The 6234-nt window shown below is 42.7% G+C and overlaps 1 pseudogene; it reads right to left on the bottom strand.

Moving 5' to 3' along the window:
* Positions 1–322: 322 nt before the first annotated feature.
* On the bottom strand, positions 323–1306 carry LOC148039466 (uncharacterized; annotated as a pseudogene).
* Between the last annotated feature and the right edge of the window lie 4928 nt (positions 1307–6234).

Raw genomic sequence — 6234 nt, 5'->3', positions numbered from 1 at the left:
GTAACCACTTTTTAAATCAATCTTACTAAAGATAGAAGCACCACCTAGAGCATCCAAGAGATCATCAATACGAGGCATAGGATATCTATGCTTGACAGTTATTTTATTTAAAGCCCTGTAGTCTACACACATTTGAAAAGAACCATCTTTCTTTTTTACAAGTAAAATAGGGGCTGCAAAGGGTGAAAAGCTAGGTCTAATCAATCCTTTGCTTAAGTACTCATCTTACGAACTTCATTCTCCTCCTATAGACTCATTCTGAACGGGGGTCTAGTAACAAGTGGATTAGCTCCTGGGACGATCTCAATCCTATGCTCCACATTTAGTCAAACTTGAGCGCCTTGGTCATCGAGAGAATCTTTGCTTCTTGGAGATCCAGTTCTCCGCGAATCAATAATCATCGGCCCTCGTGCTCAAATTGATAAATATGAGAAGAGAAGTCAATGATAGGTCTCTTCTTTGCGTGCCACTACTTGCTCAACACTAGGTCGAATCTTGCAAGCCGTGTAATTTCAAAATCCAATCTGTCCTCATAGAACTGGATCTATACAGGGAGGTCAACAACTCATTGATCCCATGTCTTTGTACCCATCCCATTAGCTAGCTCTACCAAATAACTATATTCTGAAGGAGTAGTCTTGAGCTTCAGCTTCTTGACGAGATTAGAGCTAATAACATTATGTGAAGAGCCTGTATCAAATAACATATGCACAGGACATCCTGCCACTATGCCTTTCATTACAATGAGCTTAGTGTCAGCAAACTGGTACCCCTTTTGTGCCTCAGGTGATAACACGGCATCTGGCATAGTTGGTACTTTCTTTGTTACTGTGATGGCTAGGATCCATTCATGATAACCAGCGTCATGTGGAGGTGACTCATCTAGGTTATCTCTCACCTTATCCACATCCTGCATTGGATGAAGCACCATTTGAGCACTAACTCTTGCCTTCTTGGGACAAGCCTTAAATTTATGCTACCCCAGGCATCTGTAACAGAGTCCTTCTCTCATTGCTTTCTCCATTTTCTGTGGAGTGAGCATGGATTTATTGTAGGCTCTCTTAGCCATAGCAGATACCTTCCTCTTGGTACCTGTCACAGTCTTGATCATATGCACTTCTCTAGTGTCCTTCGCACGAGGAGCACTAGGTGCAACTGCAGGAGTAAAGACAGGGCATGCACCACTAGTCCAAGGAAATATTTGGGCCTTCCCATCTTCAAGGACTAATGCAAGCTCCACTGCCTCATTCAAGGTTTTACGTATCTCCTTCCTGACAAGTAGCCTTAAGGTTTCTTTTAAGCCCATGACAAATTTATGCACTTGCAAAAAGTCAAGAATATGTTCAGGGACCTTTAATAGAATCTCTCTATACTTGTCCGCATATTTGTGGACAGAGTAGCTCTTCTAAGCTATGAAGAACCACACATTTAGAGCCCTTGTTCGCTCATCTGAAGGGACAAAATTATTATAAAACAATGTCTTAAATGCAATCCAAGTAGATGGCTCTGCATGATCCTGCTCAATTTTCTGTCACCAATGGTGAGCGGCATCCATGAGATTATATGTAGCTTGCTGTATCTTTTAAGCATCCTCATGAATATGGCATAACTTAAAACATTGCTCCCGTTTAAAAAGCCACTGTTTCACTGCATCTACAGTCCTTTGTGTCACCGTGCCATTGAACTTAGGAGGAGGTCTTTAAGCTACCACACTTAGCTTCTGGCAATGGAGGAATAACTACGGAGGAGTCATGTATAACTTGTATATCATGCATACATGCATCAGGTAAACTCTCATCTAAAGGTCTCTTGCCTTTATCCAAAGCATTTTGAGTTAAAATTTTCATTTGTTTAAGCAAAAATTACATAGTGCCTTCCAAACTAGAAAGACGATTACACACATCATTAGATGAAGAGGGCAATTCGTCATCATGCATAAGAGGTTCTTCCTCTACATCAATGTCATTCAAAGGCATATCTTCAGTGCCTGACATGATTGATTAATTGATGTTTTTTTTTGTTTTTTTTTTAATTGATAATTCAAACCAACAAAAGCAAAGCAAGAGTAAATACAATGTACTTTTAGAAAATTGCTATGTTTTCATACAAGTACTATCCACAAGAAGCATACATGTCAAAAGTATACTTCTTGCCCTTGTCTGGGACACACTAATTAATGGCCGTCACTACAAGGATATAAGGATATAACAACGGTGATTTGCGATGAGAAATTGCGGCGTCGCTAATAACGACGCTAATAGCGATGGTACTCAGACAAAAAAAACGCGGGCCAAAACCCGAGGGTGTTATTTTGCGTGCATTCATCAAAGAGAGAGCGAAAGGGAGAGCGAGAGGGAGAGCGAATATCTTGCATTTGAGAGGGAGAGAAAGAGAGAAAGAGGGCGAAAGAAGGCTCTCACCGCCACCGCCGCCGTTTGCAAAGAAGAGGAGGAGGTGTACGGAGGGCGAAGAGGAGCCGCCTTTGTGAAGAGCCACCAAACCCTTCTTCGAGCCTTTACGGTAAGTGCATTCTCCATTCTTGCTTTGCTTTTATGTTTTCTCTCTCTCTTTTACATATTTTTGGTATAATTCATGTGTATTGAGAGAGGGAGAGGAAATGAGAGAGGGAGAGGGAAAGGGAGAGGGAGAGGGAGAGGGAGAGGGAGAGGGAGGAAATGAGAGAGGAAGAGGAAGAGGGAGGGGGAGAGGGAGAGGGAGAGGGAGAGGGAGAGGGAGAGAGGGAAATATTAAACATAATAGGGAAAGAGAGAAACAGAGGGAGAGGGAGAGGGAGAGGGAGAGGGAGAGGGAGAGGGAGGGAGAGAGAAAGAGAGGGAGAGGGAGAGGGAGAGGGAGGGAGAGAGAAAGAGAGGGGGAGGGAGAGGAAATGAGAAAGGGAGAGGAAGAGAGAAAAAACATTCAACATAATAGGGAAAGAGAGAGGGAGAGGAATAGAGAAAAAACATTAAATATAATAGGGAAAGAGAGAAAGGGAGGGAGAGGAAATGAGAGAGGGAGAGGAAGGAACAAACATTAAACATAATAGGGAAAGAGAGAAAGAGAGGGAGAGGGAGAGGGAGGGAGAGGAAATGAGAGGGGAAGAGGAAGAGAGAAAAGGAAATGAGAGAGGGAGAGGAGAAAGAAAAAATATTAAACATAATAGGGAAAGAGAGAAAGAGAGGGAGAGGGTGAGGAAGGGAGAAGAAATGAGAGAGGGAGAGGAAGAGAGCAAAAGGAAATGAGAGAGGGAGAGGAGAGAGAAAAAATGAGAGAAGGAGAGGATAGAGAAAAAGAGAGAAAAAACATTAAACCTAATAGGGAAAGAGAAAGAGAGGGTGAGGGTGAGGGAAGGAGAGAAAATGAGAGAGGGAGAGAAAGAGAGAAAAGGAAATGAGAGAGGGAGAGGAGAGAGAAAAAGAGAGAAAAAACATTAAACCTAATAGGGAAAGAGAGAAAGAGAGGGAGAGGGAGAGGGAGGGAGACGAAATGAGAGAGAGAGAGAGAGAGAGAGGAAGAGAGAAAAGGAAATGAGAGAGGGAGCGAAGGGAGAAAAAACATTAAACATAATAGGGAAAGAGAGAAAGAGAGGGAGAGGGTGAGGGAGAGAAATGAAATGAGAGAGGGAGAGGAAAAGAGCAAAAGGAAATGAGAGTGGGAGAGGAGAGAGAAAAATGAGAGCAGGAGAGGAGAGAGAAAAAGAGAGAAAAAACATTAAACCTAATAGGGAAAGAGAGAAAGAGAGGAAGAGAAAATGAGAGAGGAAGAGGAAGAGAAAAAGGAAATGAGAGAGGGAGAGGAGAGAGAAAAAAAATTAAACATAATAGGAAAAGAGATAAAGAGAGAGAGAGGGTGAGGGAGGGAGAAGAAATGAGAGAGGGAGATGAAGAGAGCAAAAGGAAATGAGAGTGGGAGAGGAGAGAGAAAAAAATGAGAGAAGGATAGGAGAGAGAAAAAGAGAGAAAAAACATTAAATCTAATAGGAAAAGAGAGAAAGAGAGGGAGAGGGTGAGGAAGGGAGAGGAAATGAGAGAGGGAGAGGAGAGAGAAAAACATTAAACATAATAGGAAAAGAGAGAAAGAGAGGGTGAGGGTGAGGGTAAGGGAGGGAGAGGAAATGAGAGAGTGAGAGGAAGAGAGAAAAGGAAATGAGGGAGAGGAGAGAGAAAAAGAGAGAAAAAACATTAAACCTAATAGGGAAAGAGAGAAAGAGAGGGAGAGGGTGAGGGAGGGAGAGGAAATGAGAGAGGGAGAGGAAGAGAGAAAAGGAAATGAGAGAGGGAGAGGAGAGAGAAAAAGCATTAAATCTGATAGGGAAAGAGAGAAAGAGAGGGAGAGGGTGAGGGAGGGAGAGGAAATGAGAGAGGGAGAGGAAGAGAGAAAAGGAAATTGTTGTTGTTTGTTGTTGTAGTAGTAATCGTAGTCGTGGTCGTGGTCGTGGTCGTGGCCGTGATCGTGATCGTGATCGTTAAGGAAAATGAGAGAGGGGGAGGAAGAGAAAAAAGAAGAAGGAACGAGATAGAGGGAATAAACATACAACATAATAAAGAAAGAGAAAAAGAGAGAGAGATGGAAGGAGAGGAGATAATGAATGGATAAAAAACAAAGAGAGAGTGGTGACGAGGTGCAGTGAGGTCCGGTGCAACACCAGATGGGAAACACTGCGACATATATACGTTAATTTGTGGGTGGGTGGGTGGAGACTTTATATACATTAATTTTTGCTGAGTTACAAGAGAAGAAATCCCTTCTCAAACAATTTAAGAAAGAAAAAAAGAATGATAACAAAAACAAATTGTTTATTGTAACGTAGACAAAATGGAAAACGATGAAGGTCTTGTCGTTCAAGATCACGAGGTGTATCTTAATCAGCATGTCATATGTCCTTGCTCTCAATGCAAGCTGGCAATTAGACGAAAATGTCGATTGTCTATAGAACACGTACGATGCTTCGGCGAGTTTCAATTTGAGATCATTGATCATGCGATCTTGGATTTTCAGCAAACTGTAAGAAAAGTTAATATCAATCATGTATTGTACTCGCAAGCTAATTGAATACCATATACAAGAAGATTGGGTGGGGCTGGCAAATTTTCTATCCAGGGAGGTGATGTCTCGTCCCAAGGAGGAGTGCACGCTTTGCAACCAATTAGAAGAGTTCATGGGCATGCGATGGATGGAGTGACTGAGCCAATCCACCACTTGGAATGTACCGTCAATACCAGAGGAGATAGGCAGCCTTCCAGACCTACCTACAATCTTGGAGCCTAAGATGGAGGCAATGATCGATGCATTGATTCCCATGGATGTCAAGACTTCTGATCCGCTTAGAGAAAAAGCATCCATACCATTATATGATGGGTGCTGAGTATCTCGCCTGAAGACATTACTTGCACCCCTAAGTGTGCAAGTAAAATACGGTTGGAGCGATGCGACTGTGACTGAGTTGTTCAGGTACCTTGTACGTACGCTGAGTTGATTTCTTTTCGGCACTATCACTAAAAACAGTGTTTTATGATTTTTTTTAGGTTACTAAAATATCATATATTACCACCTGCAAATACCATGCCTGAGTCTCGTGATGATGCACGACATGTTTTACGAAAGCTTGGCATGGACTACAATAGCATCCATGCATGTATCAACGATTGCATACTATTTCGAGGAGAATACGAGACTATGGAGACATGTCCAAAGTGTAGTGCTCACAGGTATCGACAGGACTTGCAAGGGAAAACCATCCCTCAAAAAGTTCTTAGATACTTTTCGCTTATCCCCCGCATAAACAACATGTTTCGTACGTCCAGCATGGCAATCTTGACAATGTGGTATGCACAGAATAGGTCCACAAATGGAGTTCTTCAATGAATATCAGCGGATTCACACGCATGGAGCCACATTGACTCTACCTTCCCATGCTTTGCTCGCGAGCCAATGAATCTTTGGCTCGGTCTTGCAATGGATGGCGTGAACCCATTCGGTCTACGCTCAACTTCTTACAGTGTGTGGCCTATAGTCCTTGTCAACTACAATATCCCTCCATGGCTTTCTACGAAGAAAGGACATCTCATCCTTAGGTTACTCGTCCCCGGCCGCTACAAAGTCAAAAATATGGATATGTATCTTCGTCCATTAGTCGATGAGCTTAAGATTTTGTGGGAGGAGGGGGTCATCGTGTAAGATATGAGCAAGCACGATGGTCGACGGTCTACCAATATTCGAGCCATTCTCATGTGG

The sequence above is a fragment of the Lygodium microphyllum genome, chromosome 2 (assembly GCF_053477565.2).
Source record: "Lygodium microphyllum isolate KBCC chromosome 2, Lygodium_microphyllum_v1.1.10, whole genome shotgun sequence".
NCBI lineage: Eukaryota > Viridiplantae > Streptophyta > Polypodiopsida > Schizaeales > Lygodiaceae > Lygodium > Lygodium microphyllum.
The sequence above is the reverse complement of the archived record's forward strand: the minus strand, read 5'-3'. Positions and strand labels throughout refer to the sequence as shown.